Source organism: Dromaius novaehollandiae, chromosome 19 (genome assembly GCF_036370855.1).
Source record: "Dromaius novaehollandiae isolate bDroNov1 chromosome 19, bDroNov1.hap1, whole genome shotgun sequence".
Classification (NCBI taxonomy): Eukaryota; Metazoa; Chordata; class Aves; order Casuariiformes; family Dromaiidae; genus Dromaius; species Dromaius novaehollandiae.
The window spans coordinates 1,600,036-1,625,692 of NC_088116.1; the positions used below are offsets into that span (position 1 = coordinate 1,600,036).

Sequence of the window (25,657 nt, forward strand, 5' to 3'; positions counted from 1 at the left end):
GGGTGCAGATTTGTTATGACTGTATGTGTCTGCAGGTGTGATTTCTAAGTGGTGTTTTGTATTCCCCGAACCCTGTTGATAAATGCTGTATCAGAACTCTTACTGTGAATGGTCTGTAAAGATACCAAAGGTAACAATATTTTGAAAGATACTTTTAATCAGGATTACAACTGGATAAGCAATCTTAGCTTCTGGTGGGAATATTCTTGCATTGTGTGTATTGTATTTGGTTGAGAATAGAACAACTTGAGTATCAGTACAATGTCTTTACCACAAAATTTGTACAGAGAAGCCAGAGGAATGAGAACATGCAGGTGAAAATCTCTCCCGTTATTTTAATGACACAGGATGGTGGTCCTGATGCTGTCATTTAGCACAACAGTTGCTTGAATTTCGGATGCTGTAATAACATAGTAGGACACTTAAAATGTCTTTACTGTTTTAGGGCTGCTTACAGGAGCAGACTTGCCTGCTTTCCATACTGTAAACTAGGAAGTGTGGCTTTTGGGGCAGCTGGGCTATACATATATCTTACAATCTAGTATGCTGATTTCATGTCCTGCATCTGGTAAGTTACTGCAGGGCGGCAGCCTGTGATAGGAGTCTGGAAATGGAAGAATGCATGTTTCTGATTTTGTTTTAGCAGTACTTCAGGATCCTTTGGACACCGCTTTCTGACACTGTATTTAATAGTTGCACGTGTTGCTACTGACATATTCCACACTCTTAAGTGTCTTTAAACAATTGATATTCTTGCACCAATGAAAATGTGCAGAATGTGGTCTGCCCGTTTTAAGTGGAATCGTAGTGCCTATCACAGATGGATTTAGAAGAATAGCCTGAAGTAAACAAGCAAAAGAAGATTCTCAAGAACAAGTTTCATTTTAAAGCATGTTATGTCTGTTAAATCTTGTGGTTTATGGTACATCTATCAATACCTGTATGTGAATTCTTCACATGGACTGAGTAAAGTCACTTTCTAAAAACAAGAATAGCTCTAGACTTTCAGATATTCTAGATACTCTCCTAAATTTATTAGGCTGTACAGGGATGAGGTCCATAAGCTCTAAGATCTGAAAGCTGTTCCTCCTAAAACTGTATTCTAAGGATTTTTACTATAAAGCCTGTGGCAATATTCTACAAAAACTTGCTGTCTTCCCTACCTCTGTAATCAAGTGTTTTTTCATTGACTGCCCATATTCAGAGGGCTCCACTATATGGAAGAAACATGAGGTGTGTGTATTACTCTGCCTCATTACACTGTACTTAGAACACTTTCATGCTCAGTGCATGTCAAGACTTGCCATCATAAATACAGATCCATGTGTCCTGTCCTGTCCCCCTAGTCTTCCACTGATTCCATCCATAATGGAATACAGTGCAGGAAGCTGATGGTATCTGGTCCTGTCTCAAGTATATGGCATGGATCCATGCAGTGAAGTCAGTCGCAACAAATTATTCTGTAAGTTTTGTAGGAGCCTGATTCTAACCTACCATATGAATCCTGTTGAAGTCATTGCATTCAGAGCCCTAGTCTACCACTTCTGAAATCCTGTTTTTGACAGCTAACGAAAGCTTGTGCTGTAGGTGAAGGTGAGTACATATCTGATATGATGCATCTCATTGCAAAACTTTAAATATCTTTAAGCATCTAATTTCCCTGTAATCAATGAGATCTCAGTCCCATTCTGCTCAATTTGTGAATGCCTGAAACTCAAGTTTGAGATTCAATGACCTTGTCTTCTCGCGTGTAACCACAAGTGTGTCTTGGTACTATTTATAATTCAAGGAAATATGTTAAGCTATTTCTCTACCACCCTAGTTAAGAATATAGTCTGAAGAAATCTCCTTTTATCTTTCTAAATTGATTAAATTGCTTTGAGCTACCATTTCCTGTTGGAATAAGGAAGCATGTAAAAGGCGGCACTCATGGATTCATGTTCTTCACATACTTTAATATGCCTCTTTAAGTCCTCTTTAAGTTTTCTCTCCCCCCCCCCCAGCTAAATAAACAGATTTCAGCAATGTCCCTTCTACTCCCTTTAATTACTGCTGTTGAGAGAAAGTTTCTGCTGTTGAAAATGTGCTATTTTGTCATGTCACATCAAATTGCATCAGCCTTATATTTAGGAACAAAAAGAGGGGGAGGCAGAGACAGGATGTGGCTACAAATGGAACCAAAGGGTTTTCTTAAATATAGGCTGAAAATAGACAATCAAGGCAGTGATGCTTTTTCAAGCAAAAATCCATGAAAGGGAAAATCAAGTCAGTGACGACAGAATGAAAAGCAGGGCTGAGGGTGTGGAAGAGGGAGTTCTAGATGGAGGCGTGGGCTGGTGTCAGGGGAAAAGCTGAATTTCTCATTTATGCAAACACCCTTTATATTGCCAGGTTGGTGTGAAGTGGTTTTAGAATATATTAGACCATGTACTGCTCCTCTAGTTCCTTCTGTGCTGGCTAAAGTTATTATACATGCTTGCCTCCACCTTGTTGCAGGACTTGTTACCTGCCCTTTCCTTTGTGATCATGTCCCCGCCCTTTCAGATCTCAAAGCTGAACTGGTTGATTGCTCCCCAACTTGACTTATCTTGGCTGAAATAACTTAAATGACATGTCTCTGCTAACTCAGCTCTGTCTTAACCCAGTCACTTGCAGGAATTGATCTAAATGCCATATTCTCATTGACTAGTTATCTGAGATATCTGTTACGCTGTCTTGAGGGTAGGGATTGTTCATTAGTGGTTTTTTTTCTCAAAACATCATTAAATTTCCAAGGTTAAAACTGATATAATGCAAAATGGCTCAGCCTTTTTCACTTTTTTCAGCCTACTGGCTGAAGCTAAATCATTGGCATGATGGCTAAATTTGCTAATAGTGGATTTTTTTCCTGAGTCCTGTAATCAAAGCACAGAGTTCAAAGTGTTTTCTGTGGCAACTTCATATGCAGAAACTGGATGGTTTGTTCTGTTGTTTTTGAATGTATTTTGTAGGGGTTGTACCTTGCTGGATGATTTTTTTTTTTTTTTTTTTTTTTTTTTTTTGGAGGGGTAACCAATTCAAATGATAGAGGAAAGAAAGTTACCTAACTAAGCAGAAAGAAATAGAAAGAAAACTGGGGAAAAACACACAAAATTTGTGAACCAGACTTAGAAAAATTGACTTAAACCACAATGGAAAGGTATGAAAAATGGTTTTTCAGATGGTTTGTATAATGTCTTAAATGCTAGTAGACCAGTCAAAGGCCTTGAGTACTTATATCATACAGTGCTTATATATAATATATAATATGTATGTAATACTGGAAGTATTTTAAAACATGAATTAACCCTTACAAGGTTCTTGTATGGCACAAGTGTTGTTCCTGTATAACAAATTGTTTTGAATACCTCTTCTGTTACTCTAGTGTAACTTTGGAGAAACTCCTCTGCTCTCACAAAACACAGGCGCAGTTTTTTCAGGTTGCCAGCAAAAATAAATCTTTTTGGTTCAATGGAAGGCAATAGAAGTAGGTTGGTTTACACTATACAGGAATTTGGACAGGTGAGTTTAATGTTGTCTTTACAGTGGTATAATTAGGCATTTGTTTGGAGAAACTAAGGCAGAAAAATTAAGTCCTCCAAATGAAATTCCAGTACCAATCCAATATCAGTATTCCAGATTCTTATGTTGGGTATATGGCAACATATACTGTATATATAAAGCTATATAAAAATATATACATATCCTTTTTTCTTCCTCCCAAGGGGCTTTGGGTCAGGCTTTTTAATTATTTCTCTACCTTCTCCTTGTCTCTACTGTATTTTTAAAAAGTTAAACTTTTTCCTGTATAACCTAGTCTTAACAAATACCATGTCTTCTGTTGGTGTAGATAGTTCTATAAAACCTTGATTAATTACTCTTTCAAACTTCTTTGAGAGCAGTCAGATTAGTTTTGAGAACTACACATTACAATTTGGTGTTTAGCGAAAGATTTTTAAACTATAAGATGGTAAAGCATTTTCATTTCAGTGTGTGCCAGAAATGTAGAAAGAACTTTGACAACTGGAATATATTGGAGTTCTCATTTAAGTATGCTTAAAGAAATGGCACAGCGACAATGTCACAGTTGCAAAGTCACTAATGCAAATTGTTCTCATATCTAGGTGTGAAAAAGGCATCTTCTGTTAAACACAGTAGAATGGCTGCTGAGAGGATCAGCAATACGCTCAGTGATCTCTTAATTTTGCAGGATGAGGCTTCCTTGAACTAGGCACTGTTTTTAAGTGACTGCACTGAAGGGAAAAAAGTGATTTAGAGAAGGCAGGCATATTGCAATTCGTTACACCTCTGTGTTTCAAATTAATGGGGTGGTTCTAAACTTGCACCTATGAATTAAATTGGAATCTGGCTCATCTTGCCAAGTTTCCCTAGAATTTTGTCCTATGTTTTAACAATGCATAATAAAATGGAGAGCTGTTCATTAGTAGGTATCATAGACATTATTGCAATCCAAAACTATATAATCATCACGATTAGCATTGGCGTTATTGTAACAAAAGTGCATCAGCCATAGCATTACAGTACTAACATAACAAATGGTGTATAATACCTGCTGATTTAACTGGTGACTACAATAGCATAAGTTTTAGAGGGAGCAGTAGAATGTGAGTGTGCAAGGAAGATCTATAAGCCTTGGACAGCTACTGACTTAATGTATTTCTTAGACAAGACTTATTTTGTTGGAGGGGGGTAAGTCAGAATACATTTCAAAGCTGGAATTTGGCGATGCTCGGAGCAGCCTGGAAGCCAGTCTTCATTGTTTTTGGACTTCTGTGATGTCATTTCTGGTATGTAGCTTTACTCATAGGTGGCAGAAGGGATTGGCAGTCATGTACAAAACTTTCATTCTTGAAGTAACAGCAGAAGCACAACACGAATCAGTACTGACACAAAGCAGAAAATTTTTTTGGTCACAGTAGGAAATAGATGGTGATATTAAGCCAGTCTCAACTGGGCAAGCCATTAACAAAACAAAGTAGGCTGAGATATAAATAGGCATAGAGAAAACTTTCAGTAGTTCTCCATATAAAATAGGAGACTTCAATCCATCATATTAAAAGAGCATTAAATTTACTTTAAAATGTAGTCTTTTCCCAAATAATTAAAAATATGTTATATAAGAAAGTCAGTTTGGTTCTTCAGAAAATATATTAGCAGCTTCCCCATGGAAAACAGACTTTCCCTCTCAGAACTGGGCAGAAAATGATCTATTGAAATCAGTGCATAAATTACACCTGTAATACAACTTGCTTTAGAATTATGAGTCTGATAGGAGGCTGATAGAAATTAAAATGAGTTCTGAAAGATCAACTGTGTTTGCAGATCAGCAGAACTCCTGATGTGGATATGATCTGTAGGCCTACTAGCAGCACCCACTTATCAAATTAGAAAAATACTATTTATTTCATACAGTTGAGCACTTAGAATCTCTTCTCAGAAGTAATTGGTGATGGTAGAGGCAATATTTTTATTCTTGTCACCAATGATAATAGAAATGCAATAGAAGTTTGGAAGCTCATATTTATTGGGTTATGACAGATGTAAATCAAACACTATTTCAAACTGAAGCTAGACAGGGTAAGACACCAAATTGTTCATGGCTAAATTACTGGCCCTCAGAGCTGTTAAATTAAATATATTGATGCTGTAATCTAAAATCTTATCTTAAAAATTTTTTTTTACAACCGCAAAATAGCCCACCCATTGTGCTAAATCCGTGCACCCAATGCAGTTTGATAGAAACATGGCAATGAAATATGTGCCACAGGCTTTGTATGTGAAGCTGGTGCGTGGTAAGCTGTGCGCTCAAGGTGGACAGGCTCACAAATGGGAAAGGAGACATACTGCTCACAACAGCTTTTAACACAAGTAGTAAGAGGCTGATGTCTTTGGCTTGGCTGCAGTATTTGTTATTCTGTCTTATTTGATTTTTATTTGGTAAATACATCCATTGTCCATGGCAGAGTACGCTGTAAAGGGAATTATCCTAGTAATCTATGTACATTTCCTCCTGGAGTGGGGGAAGGAGAAGAGTCATAAAGAGATTCTGGTGGCAATTAAAGCATTTATTTGCTTAGAATTTCCTATTCTTTTTTCTGCCTGTCTTCCAATTTAAATCACTTTCCAACACTTTAACATCCTTTTTGTTTTTTTAAGATCATGAGGAAAATTAAAAACACCTCATGTAAACCATGTTTGTTTTTCATAAGATTTCAGTTATTCTGTGCTTTTCCAAAGCAAATCACAGAAATATTAAATGGGGAAGGAAAAAAGAAGGATGCTTGTTTTATAATTGGAGTCTGTTTGTTTTTTAAACTGAATAAGTCTGAAAATACTAGATAAAAACTGCAGATCAACTGAAAAGACTCAATAAGCGTTCTCCAGATCGTTCATCAAAAAAACACCAACTGACACAACACTATAACAATAACATGTTCTTAATTAATATCTTTGGTTAAAGGGAAAGCATTGTGGCTCTCTTTAAATATGTTATTAAATCTGTATTGTTTAGATGATAGAATGGGGAAAGACACTTGTCATGATGAATTTGACATAGCTCTCAGTACATGTTTTAATTCTAGTTCACTTGCTGGATTTCACAGCTATGTCTGGGCACTGGGGTAATTTGGAGGGTTGAGTGAAGCCAGATGACTTTAATGAACTCATTTTATGTATTTGACTCATTCTGGCAAAAAAGGATGCTATTTATGGAGTATTTTGTATTGTTAAGACTTCTGTTCTTCCTGTCTCTCAAACTTTCTCTGGGCTGCTGTCTTTGCACCATCCCCAATAATTACATCAAATTAATTCAGCATAATTTAGTTAATAATTAGCACTGGAGGTTAGCAACATGACTTCAATTGAACTGAAGCTTTTATCCCCCTTTTCCTGAGGTTTCATAAAATGTAAACAAATCTGAATCATAGATGAACATTAAGGCAGCTCTCTTTCCATCAAGTGCTTTTGCCAGTCTGAAGAACAATCCTGCCATGTTCAGTCACTCAAGCAGGTGTTGATGATGCGCTGTCTTGCTGCAAAGGGAAAAGAATCCTGTAGCATTCTCCTTCAACACCCAAACACTTTAAGAAAGGAAGTATTTGAACCCCCAGAACCATTCAGTCAAAATCTAGGCAGATAGAATCTTTATTAAAATTTCTGATATACAAAGGGTATTGAATTTGGCTTTGCTAAGATACGGTGAAAGGAATTAGGTTCTAAAGAATCAGGGTATGTCCTATCTCCTTCGAATTAGGGATACTACTATGAATGACTGTGTAAATGAGCAATAGCACAATTCCTTCTATAAGACTAGTTCAAGAATCAAAGTATGGCTTCTATTCCTAGCTCTAACTCATTGAGTGACTTTGCACAAGCCACTTCATTTCCTGAAGTGCAGTTTCTTCTCAGCTATGTTTTGTCTCTTAATTTAGAGATAAAGAGGCAACAATTGTCTCTGTGTGTCTATAGTCTAGGTCTAGCAAAACAGGATATTTGAATCTGCTGGTGTCTTAGTGTATTCCAGTGGATCTCTGCAATGGTATAATAACAACTCGGCCTTGCAAAGGGTAAAAACAAACTTTAGCACCCATGGATCTCAAGGACCAAAACTGAGATCTGACTTCCACTTTTGCCAAAGCTCACAATGTTCATTTTAATCTATTATTGCATGAGCTTTGAGCTAGATGCTCAGCTCAAGAGCTTTGGCTTGAACTTAATAATTACAGACAAGAGAACATAAACTGTTTTTGTAGTTTCATCTCAGCCAGAGCTATAACTTAGTTATTCAAGATAGTTGGTGTATTGCAACTGGTCAATTAAAAGCAAGCTCCATACCCCCAAAATAAGTGTCCTGCAGAGCTCCATTAGGTCTTTTTCTTGTGTATCATTCTGGCTCAATGACAGAAGTATCCAAAGGAAAAATAACTATTGAAAACTTGAAATCATGTCCAAGCTGATAAAAACTTTAGCCTGACTGACAAGATACCCAGGATCTGTTTTTGGTTTTGCTATTGATGTGTTATGTGCAAGCTTAAGTATTTGATCTCTTTCTGTCTCAGCCTTACTTTTCAGAAAAGGGACAGAAGATGCTGGTTTGACTGGATAACAGACTTCTGTATTTGGAAGTTCTGTATTTGGTAAAGAGTATTTAATAGACTGCTTGAGTTTTCTAGGACTAATTGTAGAAGTTGGATAAAACCCTGTCTTGCTTGAAAAGTCCTTACAAGATGCTGGGACAAGTGAAAGTGAGTCTATTCCAGCATTCTGGTCTTAAGTTCTGATGGTATTAAGTTGGAAAGAAAGAATATAACCTTTTGTTTTGAAAAGCTGCAATGCAATATAGCTAATATACATATTGCATCACTGCATAATGCTGTTATTTAGTAGTCATGAGCTGATTATCTGTTTTAAGCAATAGCTACGCAGTTCTTAACTCTTATATTTTTTTCCCCAAATACTGTGTGGCTTATCTTACTACTCTGACTGGTAATCTAAATCTAGGTGGTTATGAAGGAGGGAACAGGGAGGGAAGTAACATTACTAACTGGGAAATTCTCAGCATGTGCTTTCTATTCTCATCTAAACCAAGTCCATGACTCTACTGTGAAAATAAATGACAAAGGGTCTACTACACAGGATGGGCTGGGATGTGCAGATGCTTTTAGCACCGCAGAGACTTCTGTTCCCATTGGGCCAGATCCTCTACTGGTGTAAATCACTGTAGGTTTGTTAGTCAGTGGAAACATGCCAGCCTGTTGACTTTTGAAAGTCTGACCTATTAGTGGACTCTGGAAACCTGTTTGGAATTTGCAAAACTGTCTTTTTCCAGTTTACAACTTCTGTTTTCTTTCTGGAAGCCTATATTAAATCGTAATAGAGAAACGGCAAGGATTGAGCTAATGCAGATGACAACACATATTTAATCATTTGCTCAAACAGTATGTAGGCCTGTAATTCCTGTAATTTAAATACATTACACTAACATCTGCTACCACTAAGTTGGCCATAGCTTTCATCACTTCCCTCTTCTATTGAGTCAAATCATGGAGTGCTGGAATCAATTGTTAAATAGCTCTTTCTGGAGCCAGGTACCCATTTCATGAATTATGGAGTTCCTTCAAGATTTTTTTCACCTCAAGAGAGTATCTTACAACTTTGGAAAATTATCTTGTAATATGTAGAGGAAGATGATTTGTTGAAGGGGTGGGGAGGCATAGTTTTCAACATCCAGAGCAGGGAGAATATGTAAGTCTCGCATGAGTTGGCCTTGGTGGGCAGTGCTCTTGCAGAATCCCAATGCAGCCAACAGTTTCATTCAGGGACAAGGGTCCTGTCTCAAACCAGTTGCAGGACTGGGATCTCTTGATAAGCTTGCTGCTAGTCAGACTTTTTGTTGTTTTTCAGAACAGATTCTCTTTGAGGCCATAGCGACAGTAAAGTTTTTGAGGAAAAATTGAGATAGGGCTTTAAGACCTCACAAATGTTCCTAAGATCTGGTGGGCATCTGTCCACATGATTAACTGTTGGTATGGTAACAATCCCTGATTAATGGACTGTACAAGTTAAAATCCGCTTTAAGAGGCTAAAGACTCCTAGACTTAAATGTAATACTACTGCTTATAAACATCTCCCCCAAGAAAAGGCACGTATTCCACTCAAGACACTGTGGGCCAAATTCACCCACAGTGTAATTCTACCACAGACAGGGTTTATGCCAGGGAAGGTTTTGGCTCAGATTATTACTTGGATTGAGGGCAAAGGATTGGAAGATGTTAAATTGCAGCAGGTATGGACTTGGGATAATGAGAGAGCAAGTTGTTCTTGATGCCACTGGGAAGGACAATTACAGGATGAACTGTGGATGCCAGGACACTGTACAAGTTCTGTCAAGATTGCTCTAGGGATTATGTATGTATAGCTAAGACTGAGAAGGGCATGCCACAGTGGATCAACAAAGTGAGAGGTTATCCTGGAAAGCTCTGTACTGTAGATTTTTTCCCTCTTAGACTAGACATGGTCTTTGCACTGAAGGAATGCTAACAGGCATATTTTAGGTATTTTTGGTTTAAAAAAATACAATAAAATAAAAATATATTGATATTTAATCAATAGTGTGGGTCACAGTGATTTCCTTTTGTTTTCATAAATCCAGTCTCTTTACCTCCCTGTGTCTCTGTCCTTCCACTGAACTCTTGTACTCTCGCTTTCCCAAGTAGGCCCTTTCTGACCTAAGTGGTAGTTACTTGTTTGAATTACGTGTGGTTTTTTACCCTTTCATTAAAAATTGATAAAGCAGGATTGCATGAGCAAAGCAGGCCTATAACATTAAAATAAACTTTAACCTGTTCCAGTCCTTTCAAATAGTCAAGAAGGATGACCAAATAGGTTGGCAAAGGACATAGAGATTAAAATGTAACAATGAATTATTTCAGTTAGTAATGAATGAACAGCTTCATTAAGAACCACAGATCTGAGCTCATAAGGGCTGTCATATTTGACTATGCAGAGGCAGTCCTCTTTCTGTACCAAGAGGAAGCGCACACAAGAGAAATCTAGGCCCTTCTAGTGTTTTCAGAATACTTCTAAGGAGGATCAAACTGCTGTAACTGAGTCTTGCATAAAACTGCATTCTTGTGAGCTAGCTGTAGTGGGAAGCATGGAGTTAGTCAAGTATTTAATCATCTCTTATACATACTGACTTCATGCTACCATCCTACCTGTAACTTGGTTATGCAATGTTATCTTCAAAAATGTTAGTGAAAGTGATTTTACAACTACCTCTGACTGCAGTCAGAAGCATGGCTGTTTTTTCCTATTCTGTTTCTGGAGGATTAATCTGGTATATTGTTATTCTGTGCTGAAAGCTTGCATTAAAGTGTGAATTCTGATGCACATTGACAAGACCCAGGAAGTAAACTTGAAGCAGCTGTCTTATTTCCCCAGGCATGACACTGAGGTGGGTTAAAGATGGACAGAGATAATTTCCTGTATTTTCTTGCAGTTTCAGACTGTTGTGCTACTAGGTAAATGTTTATTTGCACAGGTTGTAAGTGGTATGACTTACGTAAGTGATATGACTACACCATGATGTATGTTATTCTCATGGAAGCAATAGGACTTTATGTCCAAATTTTCTAGCAGTCCAGTTTCTTATATTCTTCCCTTTCAGAGAGCATATGGGTGGCTAGCCAGTCTGCTTCCTGGGAAGCCTGAACAGCAAATCTGTTTGTAGGTTATGTCTTGGCATAGTCATCTTCACAGTTTATAAACTAGAAACCTGAATCTAAATATCTCTAAGTGTCAGGAAAGTATTTTTTGTCTACAAAAGCAGTTCTCTATCATATCACATTTATATGTGATATAAACACTAAATTTTTTATGTTCCTTGGGGCAAAGACAGGATTTTTTCCTATGGTGGTGCAGTATTTACTCAGAAAATAATTCAGACTACATCATCCAAACCATACAGCCAAGCCAAAATACCTTGCTCTGTCTGCTTCCTAACATAGCATTACTGTGATTTCTGAAGAAAAACTCACTTTCAAGGCAAATACCTGGCATTCAGGAGTCCCACAGAGGGCCTGTAAGATCAGCATTGGCTGTTTTGCCTAGTCTGTGGATTTTTTATTACAGCACAAAAAAGATTAGGTAATGGCAATGCTTTTATTGAAGTAGCTCAGTGAGGAAAAATAGGAGGCAGAACTTTCCTTGTTTGCTGACTTTTGTTATTGAATGTTGGTATTATTTGAGGATGAAATCTTGGGTCTGTTTTCTCCTTTAACAGAAGGTCAGATATCTGTTTCTTGCAAGCTTATAAGGAGCTAGGTAGAAGAAAAAATACGCAGATAATGGTGCATCAGTTATCTGAAATACAAAGAGCACCACTGCAATCCCTTAGTCTAAGCAGCACTGTTTTCATCCTCAGATCTGAGGCTGTAGTTTTAGTTGACAGAGCTGACCTCCTTATCCAAGAACAGATGTCAATGAGGTGTGAGAGTTACTGGGGAGGGTGTTTGGTCTCAGAAAATCATCAATGAGCCGAGTAGGGTAGGGAAACGGAATCAATCAAAATGACACATCCCAGCGGTGTGATGGCTGGGGTTGGTGGGTGTGGTTTTCAGTTATTCATTTGAACATGCTTATTCAGCTTTGTTCCCAAATAATTTGTTTTCATCATTGTTGAGAAACCTTCTGCTCACTGATCTACTGCCTTGTATAAGACTTGTGTAAGTTCTTGGCCCTGTTGTAAGGCACTTCTTCCCATGCTCCTATGTTTCAGAGTTAATCAAATACTGGAGCAGTAGATCTCTATTTGAAATAATCAAAGACAGCATGTGTTTGCACCCTTCGAAAGAACTTGCATACTTTGTTTTTTAACTGGGTATCTTTTTTTTGTTGTAACATAACTTGAAGTGATTTTAAACCCATAATTACAGCCAGAAAGTTAGTATGTTACCATGAAGTAATAGGAGGAACTGCTACAGCTGAACTGGAAGTAAGCACTGGAACCATTTCAAAATACAGTATTTACAAGAAAGAAATGAAGGAGTGGGAAGTTTTGTTTTAAAGCTGATGGCACCAAGGTATAACTCAGTTCATATTCAGACGTGACCTCAAAGATAAACACTTGGATTTGGTCAGAAAGAACAAGATCTATGTTGACAGTGCTTGAACTGAGCAGTTTGCAGGCAGCAGGCCCTTATGAGGCTATGCCTTTCAGAATTTTCTTTGCAAGTCAGCAGAAAAAAGTAAGAAACTTGAATTGCACCTAAAGCAGGGAGATTCCTGTCAGTTCTGCTATTGCTATCTGAATGTGGCATTTAGTGAGTATGCTACTACAAGAAATATTTCTTTAATCTATCTAGGCATGCTCATCAATTAACCAAAACAGAAAGGGTAGTCAGGCTTTAGTGTGGGAAGTACGTTAACTTCACTGGTGTTAGACTGCAAAAGTCTCCGTGTCTTATTTGCTGTTTTTGATGTATTATGTCTTTGTGTTGTGACATCACAGTGTAAGGTAAAACATTTGCACTGTGGCTTTATTTGGATAACCTATGTAAGTGGTTTTCATCATGAAAAGAATTTCATGTCATGTTATGGCCAAAACAGAATTCATTTGTGCCTTTTCTAAGCTTATTGATTTAAGTCTATATTCAGTTTTTCTCTGCCATAAAGCATCTTTTAAGCTTTCATTCATACCCTGACAAAAACATATTATAGGTCAAATTTCCAGTTATCTTAAAGCTGCCTTACACTGTATCAGCAGTAAAGGGAACGTAAAGTGAGTACAAACACAAATTACAATCTCCATTTCATCTGTAAGAAAACTCTTCTCAGGGCCTGAAAAGAGTGATCTCTTATGTGCTGCCAGCATGCGATGCTGCCAGATGTGCTCAGTTCTTTGTTCAAGACTTTCCTGTATTTACAGGATTTAAGGCCAGGGTCTGACTCTTTATAATACATTATTAAAATTTCATCCAAGACCCTCTGTATTAAGGCAAATTGAGTCAGACAACTTGTATTGGACTAATGCGTCTCTGCCTTGCAGCTCTCAGGCTGTATGCTGCTTGCCAGGGCAATTCACCTGTGTGAAGCTCTCCATTTCATCTTTTACAGTGGACTTCCAGTGGCAGGTTGAGGACTGGATGAATTGTTAAGACATTGGCAGCCAAGGACCCAAAACCCTTCCAGTTACTCGAGGTGCCAACAAGATAAAGAAGGGAAAGTGGACCCTCCGGCATACTGATAGCTAAGAACAGGCTGCTGTCACAAGGATGCTTCATCCAGGCCACACTTTACTTTGTCTACTATAGTGCTTCCTGAGAATGGGTTGCATGAATTGTTTTGATAGTGGCAAGAAATGGAAATGATCAAAGTACTCAGTTATGAATGTGAGTTGAGTAGCACATGTATTCTGATACTTCTAGGAAATAGTCTGTCTACAAAGAGTAACTGCAATGTACTAGGTCTAATCATTTGATGCGGCTGGGGTGTTTGGTTCTGATGCCTCAGGGTGGCTGATTTGCCCAACTGCAAATATTAGGTACTCCTGGACTACAACATACTGCACAAAGGGGCCTGATCTGAAGACATCAAGAGAGCAGAGGTGCTGTTCCCTCTTTGATAGGGTTTCCACTAGTCACTTTCATCGCTAGAAAATTGTGCCAGTTCTATCATTCAAACTTACCTGGCTTCAGCTTTTGGCCATTGATTCTGATTTTGCTTTTCTCTTCTAAATTAAAGAGCCCTTTAATTTTCAGTGTTTCTTCACATGAAGGTGCATATGCACTCAAATCAAATCACCACACTTTTTTTTTTTAAGCTAAAGATTGAGGTGTATAAGACTCACGTCAAGGCACTTTCCACCCCCTTAATGCCTTTTTCTTTTCTTTTTTTAATGTAGGCATACGAAATTAAATGGAGCTTCATTCTGCTTACAGAGGTAAAGTTACTTTTCTTTTATTCCTAACTCCCTTATTTTTGCGTTTAGGCATCACTTTATCCCTTTTTCTGCACAGCAGCTCCCTGGGAGCTATATTCAGTTGCATGCTTACACTATGACTCTCTAGATCTTTTTCCCCATCTAGGGGAAAAAGTTCCTTATTCTGTAGATGTAACCTGCACACTGTATAATGTTTAGACACATTAAAGCAAAGTTTGGAATGGGCCTAGCCTATCCAGAAATTTACCATCTATTCTCTGATTGCCCTGTCGTCAGTCTGTCATCCACAAGCTGTGCCAATTACAATTTTTGTTTTCTGGGAGACCACTGCTGAGTGTGTCGAACAGCATTAGGTCTAATCTTGTTGCCTGCAGAACAGCCTGAGGTATGTCCAATCAATGATGATTCCCTATCAACAAACAGATCTTTGAGGTCTGTCAGTTAGCCAGTTCCTAATCTCCTGTATGCTCTACTGATGTTGTGTAATGCGAACTTTACATTGTGAGTTTGAGTCTCTAAAATGTGCTGTTGTTGCAGTGTCATTTGACATTGTTTCTCTGCCTTATGCATCAAGCAGAGCATTAAGCTTAGAATAGAAATAGAAATGAACAGAACAAGAATGTCTGGCTATCATCATTCATGCAGTAGGACGTTACAGATCATACTTAGAAAGGGCAGAATCCACAATAATGATGGGCCACAGCTCGTCAGAAATGGTCATGTCAAAACAGTAGATCCTAATAAAAAGCCCAGCATGCTGGAGAGATGTGTTCATTAGAATGTGACTTCAGCATTGTACATACTCGCCCATACACAAGGAAGGGTATATCTACAGAGCAGGCTATTGCTTAGGGCAGCAAAACCTTCATAACTCTATGAGCAAATGTGACTTGGTAGGGACGGACATTTGTTGGTTTGCCTAGGGCAGCAGAACCCAGAGAGCTGGCCTTGAACATAGTGCACTGTTCAGTCTGCTGTGACCTACTGTGGGATAAAGAAGATATATTGCACAGGGTAATAGCCAAAGAAGGCAGTTACTGCACTGGAACAGAAAGAAGTCTGCTGCTGTGCTACAGTGGGTTGTAAAACAAGTCTGAGTCCAGAGTCATAGGCCTTTCATGAAGTTACCATCTAGGAGCCCGTGAAACCTGGAAGGGAGACTTAAGACAAAAGAGAGTAAGGATCCCACTGAGTAGTAACAGTCCACTCAAGAGTCTTCCTGGACCAGTGTCAGAACCTGAACCAAGATGTCTTGTGATTAGAGGTTTCAAGAGGCTTCCAATTTTCATTCTTATGTTGCTAATCTGCTTATTATTTCCCTGCACAGAAAATTTTAGCATCTCATTTTACATAAATAGTATTTTGGGGATCTTTATTCATACTAATGTCAGCAGGTTCAGTGAGGGCATGATGAGTCAGGTTAGAGCTTGGCTCTGAATTTGTAATAGTAGGTCTCCTAGTGATTGAAAGAAAAAAATATCAGTCTATTACAAGACTTACATTTTAAAGGAGGACAAATAATTTTGGCACTGTAGATAACTGTAGAGATGCTTGATTTTCAAACTGAATGATTGAATGAAATTTCAAATGAGCACTGACTTCCTGAGATACTTTAAAATCACACATACTTTTGAGAAAACAGGTCTCTTCTCTACTGTTACATGAGTACCGATACTGCTGGGAATATTCCAAGGTTTCTTCCTAATTCAAACTAATACTACTCAATTGATGCTTTGCAATTATGTTTCTGTGATTAATTTTTTATAAGGTTTGTTTGATCAATTGCTAATTTACAAAATCTACTGTGTCAGTTCTCAGCCATATTTATGATTCAGTCCAAACAGCCTGCTAACAACCAGGGAGACAGTAGGATTCTCTTTCTTTTTATTGTTGAATTTATTCCTGAGCATGCAGTGTGATCAACTCACATAACAGGCAGTCTGGAGCAGGAACCTGAAGCTAGCTGCAAGCACTAGCATCAGCTTCAGGACCCTAGGTAGTTTCAGTAACATAGACCTACTAGTACAAAGTAGTGTCAAATGGTTCTGTCACCTCATGTCCAGTTTCTGTTCCATCTAACTTCTGTTTTGTGCTTGGTTTTGTGTGGTATGGTAATGGGGATGGATTTTCCAGCAGAGAACCTGATTGTTCAGTTTAACATGAAAGATGACTCTGTGATCTGAACGCTGAGGTAGTCTGTGGGAACTTGGCTCTGTTCTGCTAAAATTTACTTGGTGGCTGTATTCAACACCTTAGGATGTTAGTTGCCATGCGGAGGTAAGTGTCTCTCTCACCTGACTACAGGGAGCTGGCAAGACAGTGTCCCAAACTCATTTTACATCAGTGAAGTGCCCGAGTTCAGTGGAAGGAATCCAGGCCTGTCTCAGTTCCTCATTGTTGAAATGGGCAGAATTGTACTGTGTTACTGATTGTACGGTACCTTTGTAAAGTATGTTAAATCATATAATCATATAAATACCTGAGACTTCTGAAGAACCAATACCAGGACTAGGATTTTGAAGTAAAAGGAAAACATGTCTTCAGCCTAAGAAAAAATGTGTTGGGGGGGGACTAAAAACAGTGACAGTTTAGATAGATAACTCTTGCCCTTTAACTAGCGCTTTCAGTTTCTGAAGCCCAGCTTCTGCAGCCTATTTGACTCTAGCCTGGAGGGTTTGAGATCTTAATTGTTGAACTGTAGAGATTTGCTTGAAAAACAGTCACAGTAGAAGGAAAAAAAACATCTGAGAGCAGGGGCATAGTGTCATACCAGTATCATGGGTACAGCTATACACTGGGTCAATTGACAAGCTTGCTAATGCAGAGTGCAAGATTAATTGGCTTTGGTCAGCCTTTGCTTCACTATCTGAATATCATTATCAGGAATGTAAATGATTATGCTATGCAGAGAAATACCACAGTAGTCTCAGTGTCTCTTTTATACTTGTCTCTTTTTAAACAAGCCTTTATCTAAATGCAAATGTGATTTCAGCTTTCTGATTAGGACATTATACAGTCATCCATTCCAGAAAAGCACAATTAGTGGATTATTTCATTTCTGACTCAACAGTTCTTGGTTTAGAAAGTTCGTTTGTTGTGCTATGCATGATATTTAAGTTATCAGAAGGAGATTTAGATTATTGGAGTCAGGATTACAGCCCTATTTTTGTGATGCTTGAGGGTCTTTTACTGAAAGAGAGATGATCTTGGCAAATAAAACCAGTAACATTTATGGGATTTGTGGGGAGGGGGTGTTTATAGAGCAAAAGGCAGTAGTACAAATTATTACTATGCTCAATTGTCCTCTTTGTGCAAAGTAAGGGTCAAATTATCAGTAATAACTATGCAAAATCTCTGATGTCATGAGGTATACAAGTGTAGAATTTAACCTTACCTTTAACCTAGACCTTTTAGGGTCTATTGTGTCACTGTCTGAAAACCTCATACTGGGTCAGGTCATAAGAAGGTTTCTGGTTAAATCAGTTGCATTTCCAAAATACTCATTGGGTTTTCCATGTGTTGTGGTAGATTTCCAGTGAAGCAGGACAGGAAAGATGTAGCTGGGAGATGATCGCCTTGGAGGACTAACGTAGAATTTTAGCAAACTGGGGGAATTTCCGTGGGAGGAGTAAAGGGTTTTCTATGCCAAAGAATGGTAGAAGATAGGTAATGCAAGTTGTGCTCTAGTTATAGCAATAGAAGGAAATTGTTCTGAGGGAAAGTGATTTGAAGTTATTTGATGAAAGAGAAGGATTTTGGAAACTGGGAGAAAACCATGGGATGATATTTGGCCTTCTTTTTTTCCCTTGTGCTCTGAGTATGGAGGCTTACTCAAATCAATTTAAGTTTTTCCAGTGGCAGCTGACTGTGACTTCAGGCCACTGTATGATGCCTTCTCAGCACTCTCTTCCTTCCAGCTTTGACAGAGATAACACCCTGTCCCAAGAAAACAAAAGATTTTCTCTTCTATACTTCTCTGCTTTTGCTGCCAGGAGTTTTATACACCCCTTTTTCTCTGTTCTCTTCTGTTGCTATCACTGTTCAAGCTGGGGAAAAAAGATTACAAGAATGTCAAGGACAGGCGAATCTTTTTATTATAAACAACGGAAGTGTGTTAAAGCTGTTTTATATTGGGACAGGCCTATTGTTGTGACTCAAAGTGGAAACTGCTGATCTCAGAAAGAAGCACAAGACCCTTGACCTTCTCCATCTTGCTCCTGCTCTGTGTGAACAATTTCAGTTGCCACAGTTGATGGTCTTAACCAGCATGGTAAAATCTATTAACTCGATTTCTTTTTGCTTTACATTTACATGTATGGGAAATCTACTGATGCAAAAGAAGCTCCTATTTGAATGTCCACTCTCCAGCGTTTTGGAAATTGCAGTCTGTTTCTGTGGTCTTCCAGGCAGGTAGGTAGCCCAGAACTAGATTTCTGCTCTGTGGCCATCTTGCCTGCAGCATTGTAAAGCTGAGGGCAGGTTAACCACTGGCAGAGCCTGTTAATAGGTAGCGAAAAACAATGATTAGAAGCACTTGCTTTTCTGACTAACATGTGCGGATCTTGAGACATTAGTAAGAGTGAGGAATTGTGTGATGCCATTTGGTCTGTCTGGTGGATTCAGTGACCGTCTTGTGCTGTCATGGTTCATAATGCCAGTCATAAATTATTTAAGTTTGATTATGTCTATGGACTGTGTTTGTTTACTGTATGAAAAAATTCCATTAGCTTGGGGTTTTACTTTTTATCTAGATTGTAGGACTTCCTTTTCACCACATGAAGTAATCTGTAGAAGAGAAAGGGGCAATGTTAATGTAGTGTGTGCTAGCATCTATTCTCATGGCATGACTGGGCCAAATTGAAGAGAGCTAAGTCTTTAACCTAGATAACCAAGGAAATAGTTAGCTCTAAAGGTTCTGGATTTTATCCTTGTTCTTGACAGCTCATTGAGACCTGCAGTGTGAGACTAGAAGGTGTTTTTCTTGTGTTATTTTGTGTTAGCTATTTGACATTTCTGTGCAGAGACTTATTCTGTAATTTCTAATGGCAGGAAAAACATGGGGATACCTAGCTGATGTAGAGTTGGCCATGAGGCAGGAATGTAAGAACTCATAATTCAGGGGACAGACTACTGCAAAGGTATTTAAAACTACATATGGGACTTTGAAGAGAAGGAGAGTTGAGGAAATATTCAGCAGAACCTGGATTTTGGAGATAGCTCTAAGTCCCAGAAAGGTTAGAAGAGGGAAAGTGTGAAACCAGGGAAAGGCCTGTTCAGATGATATTTTAATACTACAGATTATAAAACGACCACTATTGATTACAAGGAAGCTCAACGAAGGTTTAGAGAGAAATTGAGATAGTGCTGGGGTCCAGTGCAGGATCAAGTGCTTTGCTGTTATAGGACTCTGTACAACTTTTCCATCCAGTAAAATTTTTAATATGATCTTAAAGCATTTTAGAAATCTTGCTGAAATTCACAATTCAATATATAGTACTACACACTACATAGTTATAATTAGCTTTACTTTACAGTTGCAGACTGAGGCACAGAAAGATGAAATGTATTCTTGAAGTTACGATGATTTTGCAAATCTGGTGGTCCTAAAATGAGCAAAATTTCCACTGCTAAAAGAATGACTAACATATGGAAGAACTTAATCCAGACTCCACAAATTAACCAAATGTTATTTCAGACTTGCACAGTAAATGATGACTGCCACAACTTAAGTAAGGCAATGATATGAAGAAGAATTTTGTTTGGTAAAAAATTTAAGACTGCCAAACAAAGACAACACACAAAATGCTACTGTATCTTTTGACTTCTGGTCATGAAAAAAAGTAAATCTAGATTTTTTTTTTTTTTGGGGGGGGGGGGGGAGGATCCTTACCATCTCAGTTTTTTTTAAACAAAAACTCTAAATCGAATGGTGTTTGGGATCTCTTGAAGTATCAGTATGTATCAGGAATGTTATTTGGTCTAACTTTTGTCATCTGGAGTACCAAATGCCAGGGCAAATGGAAGGGGGTAAACTTAGCATGATGTTTGTATAGTAAATGTTTCTTACAATATAGGATGTATATTGGCAACCCCAAAATGCTTTGATTAAAAAGATAACACCAGCTGAACTCTGCAAGTTCCATTTACATAGCAGGGGAGAAAGAGCCAGGTGTCAGGTGAAACTAAATTTTTCCTAAGCAGGAAAGCAAAGCAAAGGCATTTGCATAACAAAACAAGCTTTGTCCAAGCCGATTTTCATCTTTCATTTGCGTTTTCCACTGACGCACAGAAAGGATATACAATGATATCATTGAACTGAGTGCTAGGAAGAAATTGAAGTAGGGTACTAGAATCTACTTTGAAGGTTCCTTCTATTTGAGTACCTGATTAAACAAAAAAAAAAAAAATTGAGAAATCAAGGAAGGAACTTAGTGCTGTGAGTGTTAAGAGTGGAGTAAAAGGTGTATACTGGAATCATGCCCTCAGTTCTTACTGTTGAAGGAGAAGCTGTAGGATTGAACTTCATGTAGCAATTAGGAAAATAATTGATCCTCAGATATATTTTATTACACGTTGTTTTTCTGTGTGCACTTTTATTTCCATGTTTATCATGATTACAAACCTTTTTCTAATTAGTTTGACTTTTTCATAATAATGATCTATCAAAATAATAGTCTCAGGGTAAATTGTCACTGAGTATGTCTACTGCCTGTGGAACAGCAAGTCTTTAGATAAGTTAACAGCTTACTCTCAAATTGCTTAACATTCAAGACCGAACTCTAAGGAATTGAAGAGTGTTCCTCAGGTTGCAGGGGACAGTGTACAAGCTGGAGACATCGGATGCACTGTCAGAGGGGTTTTTCATGGCAGGTGCAAGCTGCCACATTTCCAAGCATCAGGCAACAAGGTGATAGCTTGTGACTGTAGCATGATCAAACTCAAACACAGATTTTTGTAGTAAAGTTACATAAAGAATGTTATAAAAAGATCATATCTGGAAGATATTTGCAGTTGGGTTCTCTTCTTGGCCTGTACATGCCACCACTATAATAGCTTCTTAGAGGAAATTGTGAACTACTAGAGCCTGTTTAAGCTCATTGCAGAAAGTTTAATTTGGGGTGAAAAACAAGTGAGGCCTTCAACACTTGGAAAGCAAATAAGTGAGGCAGGGTGTTACTGAGATCTGCTCTGGAATGAGCTCACTTATTTTATTTGTATTTTCAAAATATGCAAGACAGTCTTGAAATCATCCTACTTAATTTAGGCTTGTGACTGCAGTGTCTATGTTATAACTTTGGTTGTCCTACTCCCCTTCTGTGTTCAGTGGAGAGAAGGGCAGGGAGTGATTTGGTCTGTATGTTCTCCAAGTCACTTTTTGGAGTTGCTTATCTTCTGGTTGGAGGGAATGTAGAGGTCTTTCTACTGACTATTGAGTATAATCATCATCGTTACTCAGATGCCAAAGTGAAATGAATCCAGACCAAAATATGTATGGAGCGGATGCCTAGTGTAGGTTTCATTGTAAAGTGAATTATATTTTAGAGAGAAAATTTAGATTGGAAGAAAAGAAGAGATGAACATTTCTGAGCCTGGGGGAGTTCTGATCTAATTTTGATCTGAACTTATTAGGCTAAAGCCATAATTAACACATCTTGTGTACTCAAAGTGAGCTAACAAATGTAGTAGACTGAAGCCATTTTGAAAAGTCAGCTCTTGGTCTGTATTTCTGAATTTTTATAACATCTCTTCACCATATGCATATTTTTTTAGGGCAGTATTCAAATCTTGTATGTTGGGGTGGATGGCTTTTATTAAACAAATAAAGAACAGAATTGCAATCAAATAAGCAGAATGAGAAGATTGCAACAACAGAATAAAGCCAACTTACTGCACTTGTGATGGAAGAAAGTTTTCTAATCAGTTGTGAAACCTAATGGAAACCATATTTTGGCTGTGAATAATTCTCAGGAGGCATCCTTGAGAAGTCTTACCTCATCTCTCTCTTATAGTGTATCAAATATTCAAAGATACCTAGGAAGCTCAAAATGCAGAGGTGCACTGTACTACTGGTCTATTCTAGAGATACTAGAGAAAGATGCGACTACTTAAGGGTGAATGAATTTTACTGGCATATCACTGAACTGTCAGAGGCCTGTGCAGTTTTATCTTCATTGTGATGTGTCAATTGTGGGAACGGGGGATAAGTGGCAGAGAGTGAAAGTTGTGATGCTGGAATCCAGGGGCCAAATAATTAAGATTTTTATGCCCAGGAGAGGTCACTGCTGTAATAGCACATCCAGTCAGATCCACTCAATCATGTTGCATAGCCAGTGAATGCACATTTTTAGAAAATTCTGATACCAGCTGCAGGTGCATGCAGCAGGATCGTACCTTTTTACTGATAGTACCATATTGTTCTCTAAGATTATTTTTCTATAAATGTGAGAAGCACAACACAGTTCTCTTCTGTACTAACAGTAAAAGAGAGGGTGTTTGGAACTTTACACCAGTCAACATCATCTACTTCTGAATAAAGGAAATTTTTTTTTTTTTTATTTTGTCAATGGGATCTTACCTAAATGTTATGCCATTTCAGTCCTTAAGATCTTTATGCAAGGTTTCAGTAAAAACAACCCAATCAAAATTATTACTGCAAATGTTAAATTCATGTCAAGTACAAAACAACAGTACTTCCTGCTTATGTTTGACATTGGCATCACCCATCTATCCATCTTGGGAACATCCTTTGTGTACTTTCTGATATCACCTGAATAAACAGTCATTTCCCTCTGATTAATTAAGGAAGCTAGCAAGCTGGATCTTTTGCAGGTAATTGGCAGGCTGTGTTGTATTAGCTCCAGTGGGAGGTTGGAGCCAGTCCAAAGCCACTACAGTGGTGTCATCTCTACATAAAAGGGGGTCCAACAATCCTTTTTTAAACCAGGCATAGTGTTAATAAAAGATGCAGGGTAAATGGCAGCATACAGTGATCCTTCAACTCATTGCAGTCAAAAATGTGGCATATTAGTAATGAAATTTGGACTGGATTTTTTTTCAAAAAGCCACTGTGACCTAGATTTGTGAGTCTTTGGGGGTATTTCTTTTTCACTAGAGTTAGTCAGTGTGATTGACGCTTGTTTCTGAGCAGCTCTTATCCTAAATCTTTAATACTGTTGGGAAGAGGGCTTTGTTAAATTCAACTCTTGCCACATTAAAGCCTTGACGGTTGATAGGACTGTAGGTCCACTGTTAGAGTCAAAGCTGAATTTTTCAGAAAAAACACAGTTGGGCAAAAAGTACTTGTCTACTCAAGTGATTTACTTGGTTGTAAACCAGGTTACATGGATTTCCAGTTACACAGAGGAGTTGTTCTGTGTGATGTAACGGAAATACTGATATGATTGATTTACCCCTGCTGGAGTCATAAGTGATATCACCTTGCAGTTATATTGCAAGTTAAATTGTAGTAATGCCTGTACAGTAGTTTCTGTGCTCTAGGCTATTTTGACAGTCCTCCAATTGTCTTCCTACACTATTTTCTTCTCTGAGAAGCCAGCCTGTTGTCCACATGCCCTTTAAATCTCTGGAGCTACAACTGGCAGCTATAACTGTTTAGATGCTGTAGCAGAGACAGGTTCTGTCTGTTGTACTGACACATTCCGGGTGTCAAAATACATAGAGGGTAACTCAGCATCTTGCCTCCCTCTCGCCTCCAATTGTATTCATGCTGAAATTCGGTCTTCAGGTGACGTGGGGAGAAACGTTAAGCCCTGGGATCTGAAAATGTACACTGAGAGTGGTGCTAAAATAACGTTGACTAAAGTCACAAATGGACTACATAGAACCCATTTCAGATGTAAGCAAATGACAGATAAGATGACAGTATAAATAAGCAGGAAAGGGATGCTGACATATGTTCTTCAAAGGTTTATGCTGCTTAAGCATATTGTATATCTTTGAATTAGTTTTAATAATTTATGTTATCAGCTCATGAGATAAGTAACCTTGTTATATACTCCCTGAAACAGTTGTCATTTTTCCTTGGAGGCTAAAAAGGGTTTTTCTTCTGAAGTGTCATCAGAGCCTATCTTAGGGGCTTCCATGACACCTATCATCAGCTGTGACTCACTATGTTTCTGCAGGTCCTTTTAAAAAAAAAAAAAAAAAGTGTTAGAAAATTTGCCTGCTGATATCAGCTAAGCAGGTGGTGAGCTATATTGTGTGCTCTATTAGGCTACACAAAAACATGCTCATGTTACTGTCACCTCCTCCCCATTCCCATCCCACCTGTTTGGCTCATCTGCCTCATCTGATGACTTGTCATTAGTCTGCCCTGCAAATTCTTTGTGGCACAAACTTTCATTTTATGTATATATAAACACATGTATGCATGTGTGTATATCTACATATACCTGCAGTATGGTAAGGCCTGGATCCCTTGCTGAAGAGTGTGGGCGCGGTTCCAATACGGATAATACTGCTAATGTTTCAAAGCTCTTGTTTCTCTCGCATCTCCTGTAGACAAAATGCTCTGCCACAGGAACAGCTCTCTCATTTTACAGGATGTTATTTTTCTTGAATCTGTCTTTTGTTAAATTGATATAGCACAGATTTCACCCCTTCTTTCAGTAATGAACAGAAAAAGCAATACCATGAGGTGCTCAGACATGACCTTGTACTGCGGCTTCATACCAGGAGTAAAGTGACATTGTAGAGACCCATATCTCCAGAATAAAGCTTATTATGTATTTTTCAGATAGAGTTGTTTAATTTTGATCACACAGAAGAATCATACTTAAATACTTTTGCCTTAAAGATTTTCAGTCAGCTCCTGTTACTGCTATAGAGGTATGCAAATTTATACCTATATGATTATAGACTGAGATGAAATCTCATTTTACTGAAAATGTGGATTATAGTAGTACCTATCCCATTAAGATGGGCATTTTATAGGAGCACAGTCAAAAGTTTCCTCACTGCAAAAAGTTCTGGTCTGTGGAAATACACATAAATGCTTAGAAAGATAATTTTAAAATGTCTCCTAATATTATTGTCCTAGAGCTTCTATCTTGTTCTGTTTCAAAATGCTTGAAGTACTAAATTCCATGGCAGATGAGGAGAAAACTATCCTGTAGAAGGAAACATTTGTACAACTTCAGGCACTTCTTCCCCTTTTAT

General features: G+C 38.1%; 1 protein-coding gene across 28 annotated transcripts in view; it reads left to right on the forward strand.

Moving 5' to 3' along the window:
* The window catches only part of NOS2 (nitric oxide synthase 2), a 91,775-nt gene that overhangs the window by 18,397 nt on the left and 47,721 nt on the right, over nucleotides 1–25,657 (forward strand). For 26 of the 28 annotated variants that reach the window (XM_064523026.1, XM_064523031.1, XM_064523040.1 and 23 more), the window contains 2 exons: nucleotides 14,441–14,479; nucleotides 18,819–18,889. The gene's annotated coding sequence lies outside the window, so the exon portion shown is untranslated. The remainder of the gene's footprint in view (nucleotides 1–14,440; nucleotides 14,480–18,818; nucleotides 18,890–25,657) is intronic. The other 2 variants (XM_064523024.1, XM_064523039.1) reach the window with 1 other exon arrangement.